This window comes from Xenopus tropicalis, chromosome 3 (assembly GCF_000004195.4).
Source record: "Xenopus tropicalis strain Nigerian chromosome 3, UCB_Xtro_10.0, whole genome shotgun sequence".
NCBI classification, from domain to species: Eukaryota; Metazoa; Chordata; class Amphibia; order Anura; family Pipidae; genus Xenopus; species Xenopus tropicalis.
In genome coordinates, this window is record NC_030679.2 from 65,302,512 (window position 1) to 65,315,740 (window position 13,229).

Genomic DNA, 13,229 nt, shown 5'->3' on the forward strand with positions numbered 1-13,229 from the left:
CTTGGCAAAAGCCTATGAGTACATACTGTATATGGCTACAGATACAATATGCAATGTAAATGTCCTTTGCACACTTACACTTCACTGAATTCCCACATTACTGACATACTTAAACATGGGAAAGACCCAGCATTCTGCTCTGAAGGAAAAATGTTGCTTCTAAGTATTGATCTGAATCGGGTAAAGATAATGGAGAACTATCACATTAAATTTATAATTGTAAATGGGTTTCCTCTCAGCTTGCTAAGAAACATTTTGTATGAGACATTTCTGGTGATCCTCTGCATAAAACAGAAAAATGCTTTCTGTTGCTCTCCACTGAGGCTTAGAGAAAATTATGGATATTCTTGAGATAGTCAAACTGACTAAGCCAAAAAATGCTGGCAATGTTTCATGAAACTAACAGCTACTGCAACGATTAGAATAAACAAATCCTTATCAAACTCATTCCCTGTTTTACATGGTATGCAAAAATACAATTCCCCTATATTCTAAAATAAAACATTATGGGGCCTATTTATTATGCTGTGTAAAAAACGGCAACAAATTTCACCACACATCACCAGGGTTCGTCATGTAAAAACTGGCGTAAAATCGGCATATTTTTTTTACACGTTTCTTCTTTCACTGGAACTCATGTAAAATAAGGGCATAAAATCTGGTGTTCAGACGGCAAACTTCTCCATTTCTTTTATATAGCTTTTTACACTGTTTTTTTCTGCAAATTTTGTTTGTACACAGCATAATAAATAAACCCCTAAGCAAGTAAAATCTTCCCATATGTCCATAACTTCATTTTAGAACTGACAAAAAAAGTATGCCTTTGCTGTCCAATGAAGTTAATCTATTCTAGAACCAACTTTTTATCTTGGAAGCATGAGAACATGGGGCTGATTCACAAAAGGCCGAAAAAACAAAAAAAAATGTATCGATTCACAAAATTGTCTGAATTAAGAATCAATTTTATTGTCGTTATTTATCTTGCGATTACATATTTTTAAGCGATACTTTAAAGCATGCAATATGTTTATGCATTATTTCATGCGTGATTTCAAAATCATCATGTAATCCAGATGGCTTCAAGATGTAAGAATCATGGGAGGAGCCTGGAAATCCTGAGACAATACTCATGATATTCATCTTACTGTCACACATGATTTGCGATTCCGGAAAAAATGCTCTTTGTCTAGTGGGGGATTAAATGCCACATGTGTGCAATCTATGGCACCTAAGACATTTGGGGTGCCACTGACAAAATAGAACTCTCTTTTAAAATGTTCCAGTCATTTCTATTGATAGGAAACTTTATATAATTCCCAGACACTGAACGTATTGCATCCAGGACCAGCCAAGGCAACATAAAAATGTGGGCTGTGACACTCCAACATATATCCCTCCAACTTTCTGAAAACTTCCATTTCCAAAAAAAATGAAAGGATCACAGAAGTTTCACTATGCCAGGAACAGCATGGCTTCTGTGTGTTGGTGGCTGCAGATAAGGCTCCAGTACCTCATACAGGCTATACTGTAGATTGCTGCTCTACTTAACCTATAGCGCCTCACTATTTCCTCCTCTGACAATCCCTCTAGAGATCTTTCCCTGAAAACTCGAGCATGCATCACTCTAGGACGATCACATACTTGATTATCTTCTTTACATTCAAGAAAAAATCCCACTGCAAACTCCATCTTGTTATCACAAACACTCACAAACCTCAATGTTGTTTAGTGACGCCCACTCCTAGGACGTGTTAATATTTGCAATAATTATCACCATGCTGCATGCTTTTAATGCTTAAAATATGTCTGTGAATTATGCGTATTATTTCTATTAGATAATTATCACAATGCGATGGACATAACGCTTCGCGATAATTGAGATTTTTGCGTTTGCAATATGAGTAGTAACGCATGCGAAATGACTTTGATGAATCATTACTTAATTAACGATCACTTTTTAACGCATAAAACTAAGTGTTAACGACCTTTTATGAATCGGCCCCTATTTGTAATTATTAGATTCATCAGTGAAGCTATCAGGTCCCAGAAGAGGGAGGGACTACTCCACTGAACCAAAGATGAAAAAATAATCACAATTAAGCCACAGGGTTCCCAGTAATTAATCCAATTAAATCCTACATATGCATAGTATTAGAATAACCATTCTTACTGTGTGTGTATAGGAATATAAGAATTAATGTGTATACAGCTCAATGGAGAGCAATTTGATCACTACACTACAAACCCAATCAAATTGGGTACATTGATCAACCACATTTGGAAAGCACTGAAATGCTTAAAGAGAGTGCAGAGGGACTGTGGACCAAATTAATTATTTAATTCCCTCTGTGCATAAAGGGTTAACTTACCCAAGCTTATTTCCTGCAAAAAGGCAGCTCACCCCTCCACTTCCTGCATCGCCCGGGCTACGCGCCCCCTGCTGCTGCCAGTGTGCCCTGAGCTGCATCTCCCTCCTGCCCTCTGCTTTTTTAGGCATATTTACCTTATAAATTTTAAATTCTGTCAACCACATATAAATTTCGGTAAAGCACTGTTTATTCTTATTGTTAAAATGTGTTAATATTTTGTCACAGCATATGGCGGCTGATAGTCCTTGGCCATTTAATCTATGGTGTTATTTGATGTCTTCCATGTGCCCACTGTGTTCGCAGTGGCTGGCATTCGGTTATAAAGTTATACAGTTTGTTAAATGTTGGGAAAAGGTGAATTGCATGGCAAGGACTATTGATGATACATCCTATTATAAAGCTGTGGCTGAACTCCATCCCACATAACTGTGTCTGTGTGTCCTTTGTGCCAGATAATTACATCAGGGGGTCAGGTAGAAAGGGAGGGAATAAGTCTCCACAGTCTGGTACACATCAGGCCTGGACTGGCAATCTGTAGGTTCTGGCCAGGGCCTATTTTGAAATCCAGTCTGGGCCTGGTACACATCTTTTGTTCTCTTTGTTTATAGCAATTTTAAGGGGCATTTCCATAGCATTACATTTAGCCTTGAGGCTCCATAACCCTCTTGAATTTTTGCCTTTAGTATTAAGCAGTCAAAAATGTATTTTGTCCCATTTAGTACATTGTCTTAGTATTTATAAAAATCTATGTTTTTCTAAGCAAATAAATGCACAAATATTTTTGGCTTCTATACTTTTTTTTTATTCAGATTTCCACTGGAGAAACTGTTAGAGAGACTGGTTGTGCAGTTTAACAGATTCACTAAAAATAGGTAAAATAAAGGAGCAAAGTGGCATCCAGTTGTGTTTTGTTTCATTGTAAAAGGTTATTTAAGTATTCACACAGATTTTTATATCTAATAATTATGTAAACCTTTTGATTTTAGTTAATAGTAAGAATTTCCACTTTCCAAGTTAAATATCAGTTTAGAGAGAAAATGAAAAAACAGAAAATATTTATTATTACTTAAGTACGTTTATTTATCCCTATAAGCCTAAAAGAGTTTAAAGTCCTACATTGGAATCCATTTGCCTTTACGCACACCTTTATGGGTTATTTTGACCAAGGTCTGCCAGAGAAACAGCAAACTTCTTAAGTTGACCCTTTCTACTGTTACACCTCACATGTTCTTATTACTGTTTGCCATTACATATTAGTATGTTCTATTTAGTCCTTTTCTAAACATTCACTTGGTCGTGATTTGTTTTGTATGGTTGATTTAATCATATAGTTACTCTTGCAGCATTCAATTGAAAACTAGGATCTCAACTATTCATCTTCCATTCTGATTTCAAAATATCTTCCTGGTTGCTAAAGGATTAAACATCTAGCAAACAATTTAGATTTGAAAGAGAGAGATACAGAACACAACAGCAAATTGCCTTCAAACACTGCTGCTACTTCAATCTACAAATGAATTTGAAGGTGAACAATCTCTTTAAACACTACTGTGAACTGTGGGTGTTTATAAAAACTGTTGCACTTACTCTCCTTTGCACTTACTGAGAATTACTGATTTTCACAGCAAACTTCTAAAGCAAAAGCATAAAATAATCATTCACTCAGCAGAGACATTTACATTTTAGCATTAATTATTCATGAATCAGAATCATTCTTTTCCATTTTCCTGAGTGATGTAAAAAAAAAAGTCTTAAACCGCAGAAAAGGAGTCCTGAAATACAAAGTTAAAGATACAGCAATCCAGCCCTGTGCTATTTACCATGCTAGTGTCATGTGAAAATGGCTGGGTTGAAGAGATAACATTTTGAAAACTGAGCTGTAGTTGATCAACAATTCTCTACCAATTATTTTCTCTATTTATTTATTCAAAGTGAAGTATATGGAAATATGTTTTTAGTTCATGACAAGATGTTTTAGAGTTTTTGGAAGCCACGACTAAACTTATTTCCACTAAAACCACGATTGTCTAGTCATTTAATAAAAAATCTCAATTGAAAAGCACAAATGAAAAATGTCTCACAAATACAAGTGTCAAAAAACCCAAAAACCTTTAAAACCATGAAGCGTAAAAGTCGATGACAGCTTTTAGAGGGTGCATTTTTAATTTCAAATTTCTCACAGTTTTGTCACATAATACATCAAAAAATATAAATAGTAAAAAAAAATCAAATGTTGTTAAATGCCCCCCTAAAAGTTGAGAAAGTTTGCTAGACCGGTATTAAACTTTGCAACTTTTAAAACATTATCCCATAATCTTCTAGTTTTGAACGATTACTTTCCGCTGCAGATGCTGGGAGCAAAATATGAAAATATCTTACCGTCTATGTTTAGCATTTCAGAAGGTACCGCATCTACAAAAGGTACCAAATGCACAACTAGAAAAAAAGACATTTACACTTTGTAGATGTGAATAGAATATGTTTAAATTACCACTACTCCTTTCTCAGCATACATTTCAGGGTTAACAATCCTCACAGCAAGTTTCAAATAGAATGCACACTTTTAGGTTCTCTATTATAAACAGACTAGTCATTTTCCTCAATGCATTAACCCAAGGCATTCAATCAGATATTTTACAGTCTTAAATATTGTAAATGCAAAAGAATTACAGCAGTCAACTGTAATATTATTTATTTGCTATGGGTTACTGAACTGCAGCAAAGTTGTTCAGAGGCTAATAAATAAGGGCCTATGTGTCTATAGTGCAATGTCATAAAATGTGTTTAATTTTTTAAACCTTCCCATATTTCTCAATGCTTTCATAAGAGAAGGAAAGGTAAAAACTAAGGAAGCTTTATCAGAAAGGTCTATGTTAATACAACCATAAACAGAAAATCTGCACTGAGTCCTCTATGAAAAGAAACACAGGATTTATTTTCTTTTGTGTACACATGTTTTTCAGTATCAGACTTCCATCTCTCAGAAAAATCCTTCAGGGCACAGCGGGAGTCTGTGCAGCTTGCTCCCCTCTCCTCTCCCCACGTCCCTTCTGCTTTCTACCCCTTCCTTCTCTCCCATCTCTGCTGTAATCTGAGCTACCAGCAGCCAGAGCTGCAGCACAGAAGTTACTGAGACCAAGCTAAAATGGCAGCTGCTATCTTAAACAAACACAGGCTACTTCTAGGGCTAGCGATCTAGCTTGCACTATTGTGACTAATCTATTGCCAATAAAATGCCTCAGTAGCCTTACATCTCCTTTAATGGCTTTGCCAAGTTTTTTTTTTAATATAAATCTTGTGGCATTCAAATAAAAAAAAAAACATTAATTCTGTACATATACGAATCCAAATACAACTTGAGAACAGTGTAACTGATTTCTTGTAAAGAGATAAGAGTAGAATCTTTTTGTAAATCTAAATAGAACTGTGATCCAACATATCATACAAGAGCAGATCTTGTTGATGTACAAAGCAAGAAAGATTGCATTATCAGTGTTTTCCTAATGAGTCATCAAGTGACTTCTAATCATTGTGTTGTGGGGACAAGATATAAATATAAGCAATGACCTCTGTGACTTTGACATATGATTTCTGCTAGGCAAGCTCCTCTTTAGACTAAAGATGAATTCAGTCATGGTCCAGCAACAGCCTGTTTCAGTACATACAAAAACTGCATGTATTTCAAAAAGTGTTTGTTTTTTGTCTCAATTAATAATTTTCCATGGCTTTAACCTAGTTTTTCTCAGTGTAAAACAAAGTTTGCCTTTGTAACTAGCATTTACCAGGGAAGAATCCATATAAGGTTCTTCTCAAACAACTGCAACCTTTGGCCCACCTATTCGTGGCTATGAAGGTCAGCAACAATCAATAGAACAAAAGATGGCAGACGTACAATGATTGGCAATTCTGGCAAGAATCCCATCCAATCCTATCTTTAGGCACTGTACAGATTAAACCACTTTACAGAAGCCAAGACTGTGTGCCATTAAGGGATCTAGAATGTCATTTTATTTAACAAATGATTATGATGTAACATGACAAAGAAAAGAAAACTATAATTGTTTAAGAATATCCATTACTATATGTATATGCCTCAGACAGTATTCTCAATGACAACAAAGGATAAAAAAAAAAGACACATGTGATATATTTATTATCATACAGAGGTGTGGCTCATACCACACCCTGATAGGCTGTCTAACCGAAAGTTCTCTGCATTATAGAGCTGACATGGAAGCTGAATTGGCATGACCACAAATAGTTTATTTGGTGTTAAAATTAGAGAATATATTAGAATTATAGAACAACATTTCAAGTGACATACAATATAATCCCAAACTAAAATGGTTAGCTTGCACTAGAATATAAATACAGAACAAAGAGGTCTATTTCAGAAACACACAACAATGTATACAGATTTACTTTAAGTAACAAGAATGGGCTGGCAAAAGCCAAATAATCTCTAATGTAGCAAACCTTCTGTTCATGCAGTTCCGTTAGATTTAATAAGATATAAGATACTAAATTATTAAATTCAGACATATCAAATCCTTTGGCAGTACATTTATCGCCCCTTCTGTGGGAAGCAATTTCATTTAAACTCTTTTTGCCTGATAAGGAAGCAGTGAATTAATAAAGCAAACAAAAGTAACCGCCATATTGTTCACTCTGTTTAATTAACACACTAAGGGGCTGATTTACTAACCCACGAATCCGACCCGAATTGGAAAAGTTCTGACTTGAAAACGAATATTTTGCGACTTTTTCGTATGTTTTGCGATTTTTTCGGATTCTGTACGAATTTTTCGGATCCAATACGATTTTTGCGTAAAAACGCGAGTTTTTCGTATCCATTACGAAAGTTGCGTAAAAAGTTGCGCATTTTGCGTAGCGTTAAAACTTACGCGAAAAGTTGCGCATTTTTCGTAGCGTTAAAACTTAACGAAAAAATCGCAAAGTACCGATCATTACGAAAAAAACGCAATCGGACTCCATTCGACCCGTTCGTGGGTAAGTAAATCAGCCCCTAAATGTCAAAAATAATGTTTTGCCAAAAGGAGATGGAATTTCATTTCTTTACATACCAGTGTGAGTTTAGTTTAGAGAAGTAAATGAAGACCGGATTACCATGAAGATGATCTCCCTCCCCTTATTATATTAACTTTAGTCTTTTAGTTATATAAAGATACTTCAGTATTGGCCTGTGATACTACATCCATTAAAAGATGAAGTATGCCCTCTTATTGCCAGCTAACAAAGCCAAGCCATTAGATAACAATTCTTCATAAAGAAAACCCTCACACACAAGGACAATAATGGATGCTGGTCAGCAATGATGATGACATATAGCAAACAGTATTGGTATTCACAGATCTGCTGTGCATGGCTTCAAAGGAGTCACATAACGAGCTTCCACACATTAATTCACTCTGTATAACACTGAACTAATGCAGATTTTCCCTGAATGCATGCCACACCTTCTGATTAGGACTGCATACATAAAACCTATTATAAGATGCACATATATATATATATATATATATATATATATATATATATTTATGTTTTTTATGTTTATACAGCAGGCATACATTTAACCAAAACATTAGAATCTGGCAGGTTACAGGCTTCTTTGACTACCTCCAGCAGAGCACTGGTTATGTTGAAACAGCAGATTAATCTTTATAGTAACAACTGAGTCTCACAGGATTCGTTTCTTTCCAGCAGGTGCTACTGTAGTCAGTGTGAATTTATATTCACTCAGCTGTACGGAGAACTGTAGTAACATGCATGGTGTCATGCCATCCTCTATGATCAAAAGATAGGAAGATCTCTCCTGTAGGCCACTGGCAGTAGCCACAATTACAGAGCAGAGGCAAGGCAAAAGCATCACCTCAAGGGGGATGTGCACAGCATAATGAGACAGGTTCTTGGGAATTACTAGGCTAGAGCATATATTACTGAGCAACTCTCTAAAATAGCATTGAGGATCATATTATATCTAATACAGGAAAAGCATTCTGTACAATAAATTATACCTTATACCATATTGGCTGAGAAAGACTTGAGACTAAATGAGTGCATCAGAGATGAGTTCAGTAGTTTACAGTATTAAGCAAGTGTAGGCTGCCAAAATCCTGCAACTTTGATGTAAATTATATACAGATTTAAAATAAATATACAGTATAAAAGGTCAGGACCAGGTAGAATCTTGCTATAATGTGAAGATTATAGCCAAATAACATTAAGCAAGGGGCCTAGGCTAATGGGTGAGACTAACAGCAAAATAATCTTCTTATATTAAGAGCTGCCGCTGATTATTTCCCTGGTCTCCCTTATCCCTTGCAGTGGTGTTCAGATCAGTCATCCTGAAGCTTCATGTTCTGGACAGCATTAGGTTAGGTGGGCCATGAAATAGACTATATGGCATTTAACACATGCTTTTTCAAGGGAAATTTAATTCACATTCATGTAGTCTCATTTACCAAAAGGCCACAGAAGATGTAATTGTGAAGCTCTGTGCATTTAAGTGCCAGCTCTGTAAATCAAGGGCCAAGACACTGAGCAATGACAAGGGGGTTTTGTGTGCAAACTAGTACTGTGCCTTAGACCTAAAATATAAATCGCAAGGGAATGTAGACCCATACTGCAGACCCTTATACTTTGAGGTAGGTGGTAGATACAAGTCAATATTTGGGGGAAGCAATGACAACCAGAATTTTAAATATAATTTGGCTTAAGACCAATAGAGATCAGTTGATATAGTTCATGGATTAGTAAAACTATGGCAGAAAAATACCCAACAGTGATACTGATGTGCTGGCCCTTAGTGTATCAGCCCCAGCCCTTCCCAGGGATTCTATGCTAATGATGAGAGAACCCACAGATGCAGCTGCTCAATGCCGCAACAAGAACATCCCTTTACAGTAATGTGACTAGGAGTTACTAGGGTCCCAATGATAAGGTTTTACTTCTATAGTATCAAATCATTTGACATATGTTCATATTACCTCTGCATATAGGGGATGGGAATGATTTAATAGCGTTGTGGGAGGAGGCGAGCCCACCTACGACCCTCCAGAGGAAACCACGGGCGGAATCCCTTCTCTTGTGCGGAAGGGGGGGCTGTCAGATGTAATTCATCGACAGCTGGAGGGCCACACGACGCCCGATTTATGTTTTAATTCCCATTAATCCGTGTGAGAGACATGCAGTAAAATGGGCAGTGCCAAGCCAAGCATTAAAATGCCGGTCACAGCTCAGTGCCAGGCACATGCAGCTTCCCTGCTCTCGTTAAATGAGCCATAAAATGGGCTTGGGAGGCAGTGACAATGCGCATTGGGATCAATGCCTCACACTGCACCTTCCCGAGCCTCTTCCTCTCTGCCCTTGAGCATCTCTCCAGATTTGTAGGACTCCCCAAGCCCCGTTGTCTGCCCATAGGTTGGCTGAAGGTTGCAGCTACATTAATGGCTGTGGGAGAAACCGGCTCCTACCTTGTTCTTGGCGAAGCACCGGGCTGTCAGCTCTACGAACACCTGGGCAAACCCCCTCCCCCGCTTGTGCTCGGTATGTGCCCGCAGTCCCAGCCCAGCCAGCCCTCTCCGCAGCACTGAGCCCTCCCACCCCGCCTTGCTATTGGGGGAAAGCAGGAGGTTTGGGGCAGAAGAAGCGCTGCTTGATTGGCTGAGGGTGATGTCATTCCAAGCCGACCTAAACAGCGATGCTCCTGTGCATAAGATGCAGCCAGCTGCAGTGGCCCCGCATTCTGAGAGCTGCTGCAAAGTAGATGCGACTTGGTCAGCGCAGCACTGAGTAAATCTGGCCAACTTTTCTGCACTAGTTGAGGGAGCATGAATTCCATAACTGCACTGGGCTTGATTACAGAACTCCTAATTGCCCCTAATTTCCAACGACTTTCTTTCTGAACAATTGTTACAGAGAGTTACAAGCAATAAGTTATCAGCAATGGAGTTGGCGCTATGTACTAACTGGTTACCGGGACTTGCGGGCTTAAATCTACAGCGCAAAATCTTGATTTTTTTTCGCTCATACTGTAGCCTGGCGAGAGATAAACTGTGCTAATATTGCCAATAGAATGATTAGTCAAGATGCAAATTGACCCTCTGCTTGTTTAATCAGGGCAGGCAAATAAGGCGTGGAAATCTAACGGTTCGGGACATCAGTGGTATAAAGCTATGATTGCAGGCACAGACTTGTGTAGTGAGTAGTAGGCTGAGCCATAGAGCACACTCACACCATGGTTGGTTACTACAGCAGGTTGGTTCCTTGGGAGGCACAGGAATGGGCGTGCCTCTGTACTGTATGGCTGGGCGCAGGGTGCTGTAACTGCACAGTTGCTATCCAGGGTGCTGAAAGGCAGGTAACACTCTCTAGAGTTTTGCTTTACATAAAGTACCATTAATGGTCGTGTTTAGTAACTCTACACACGACGCAGTTTATTAAAGGTACAATATCATTTATTAATACACACCTATTAAGGAATCAGCTTAAAGTAACTATAAATTTGTACACTGCATCCGTAGGAAAACGTCCAGATAAATTACATATGATTCCTTTTTTCCTCTCTGCACTGCCTTTCTTTGCAATTATAGCTTTGAAATGCTACTTCAGTGTATATCCCACATTAAAACAAACATATATTTATTTAATGATAAAGCCATCATTTTTGTTAGGAGCCTCTGTGACCAAAACCTATATTGCAACCACAAAATAAACACCTAATCCAAATCCACATTGATAATTATGCTAAATCATCACTAGCCCTTACCAGGGCCAAACATGATAACAACAGACCTTTATCATTCATACTACAAACCTCAATCACAACAAAACTCTGCCAAGACTGCTTCTGTCCAATAAACCCACTGCAAGACAAACTTTCATTACAATGAGCCTTCTCTGAGGGAATTAATTGATGAAGATCATGTGTCACAAGTCATGAAAATAGAGGTTCCATGCGATTGAGACATATCAACTTTAATTTTTGTGGCCAATCATTGTGATGGAGTTTTATTTAAAATTATTTTTTGCCTATTTAAAAAAAATATAATTCTGAGCAACTTTTGAATATGAATTTATAATTTTTTTTAATGCTTTAAAAGTTATTTGTAAATGTAATTGCTATTGAAAGCAGCACTTACTTAAAGCCTGGTTATGACTTTTTAAACAACATTGCAAAGATCAGACAACCTCTGCTTTTAATTCATTCAATAATATTCAATAATATTTACAAATAACTATTTCCAATGCCTTTCTTTCTGAACAATTGTTACAGAGAGTTAACAGCAATGGAGTTGGTGCTATGCACTAACCGGTTAACGGGATAGGCGGGTTTAAATCTATAGCGCAAAATCTTGAATTTTTCACTCGTAGTGTAGCTTGGCAAAAGATAAACTGTGCTAAGATTGCCAATTAGTTATTGATCACAAGTAATATTTTGTTATAGAATGATTAGTCAAGATGCAAATTGACCCTCTGGTTGTTTAATTAGGGCAGGCAAATAAGGCGTGGAAATCTAACGGCTCGGGAAATCAGTGGCATAAACCTATCATTGCAGGCACAGAATTCTGTAGTGAGTAGTAGACTAAGCCATACAGCACACACCGAGGTTGGCTACTACAGCAGAATGGTTCCTAGGGAGGCACAGGAATGGGCTGGAATAACTGAAAAACCATTACAAATATGTAATGAATGTATATTGCAAAGTTGCTTAGAATTATGTTTTCTTTTATGAGGCAAAAAGTAATTTTTGGGTTGACGTTCTTTAAAGATAGTGCTATCTTTGTGACTAAGGTTTGCCATAACATGCTTTTCATGATGGATGTTTGTAGTATTTCCTTTATGATTGCGGGATCAAGGAAGTGATTGGTTGTAATTGCAGTTTCCAGTGTTTAAGGTCTGTAGCATGAGTGATGCATGTGATGTATGGTATGAATGGCAGGGGTTTGTCCTGACAGGTTTTTCATGAGAAGCTTTTAGTCACTGGTTCATACTATCAAAAGTTTGCAGCCTGTTATAATGGAAGTTAGAAGAGGTTTGCATTTGTATCCCGATAATTACAATATACAACTTGGTCATTGTTAGTTTTGTAACTTTTATTTGACCTCCAAGAACCTTCATGATGAGGGTACATGCCTGTGCCTTCTAATTGTAGATATCACAGTTGATTCCCTCATTATATTAGTAAGGTGCTAATTGTTCCCTGCTAAAAACCTTGAAAAGTAAAACCTATAATTTAAAGGAACAGCAACGCCAAAACATTAAAGTGTTTTAAAGTAAATAAAATATAATGTACTGTTACCCATCACTGTACAATTCTATAGTTTATATAAACAAGCTGCTGTGTATCCATGGGAAGCAGCCATTCCAGCTTGAAAAAAGGAGAAAAGGCATATGTTACATAGCAGGTAACATAAAAGCATTGAAAAATACAAAGGTGCTTTTTCGAGAGCTTATCTGATACCTGCTATTTAGCCCTATTTCACTTTGAATAGCTGCCCCCATGGCTACAAACCAGCTTTGTTTATATAAACTATAGTAGGGTTTCTGAAGCATAACACAACTTTTACCAGTGCAGGGCAACATTATATTTTAATTTATTTGATTAATCTTCAATTTTTGGTGTTCCTGTTCCTTTAATTAAACTACATACTAATACAAATAATACAGTAGGGATATTTGTGTTATCCGTGATTATCTAGAACAGCCAAGTCATGTGTATGATTCAGAAATAAAGGATCTTTTAGTTCCTGTTCAGTTATTACTCTTTAGCCATGTGATGGAAAAACGCAATCAAGCAATCTGGTTCAGAGAAATACTTCTTAGATTAACATGGTT

At 37.2% G+C, this 13,229-nt stretch overlaps 1 protein-coding gene across 2 annotated transcripts in view; it reads right to left on the reverse strand.

Annotated features, from left to right (window-relative positions):
* The window catches only part of cntn1 (contactin 1), a 74,686-nt gene extending 64,717 nt beyond the window's left edge, over window positions 1-9,969 (reverse strand). Inside the window, exon 1 of one of the 2 annotated variants that reach the window (XM_002932811.5) lies at window positions 9,866-9,969. The gene's annotated coding sequence lies outside the window, so the exon portion shown is untranslated. The remainder of the gene's footprint in view (window positions 1-9,865) is intronic. The other variant, XM_031898958.1, reaches the window with a different exon arrangement.
* Window positions 9,970-13,229: the final 3,260 nt, after the last annotated feature.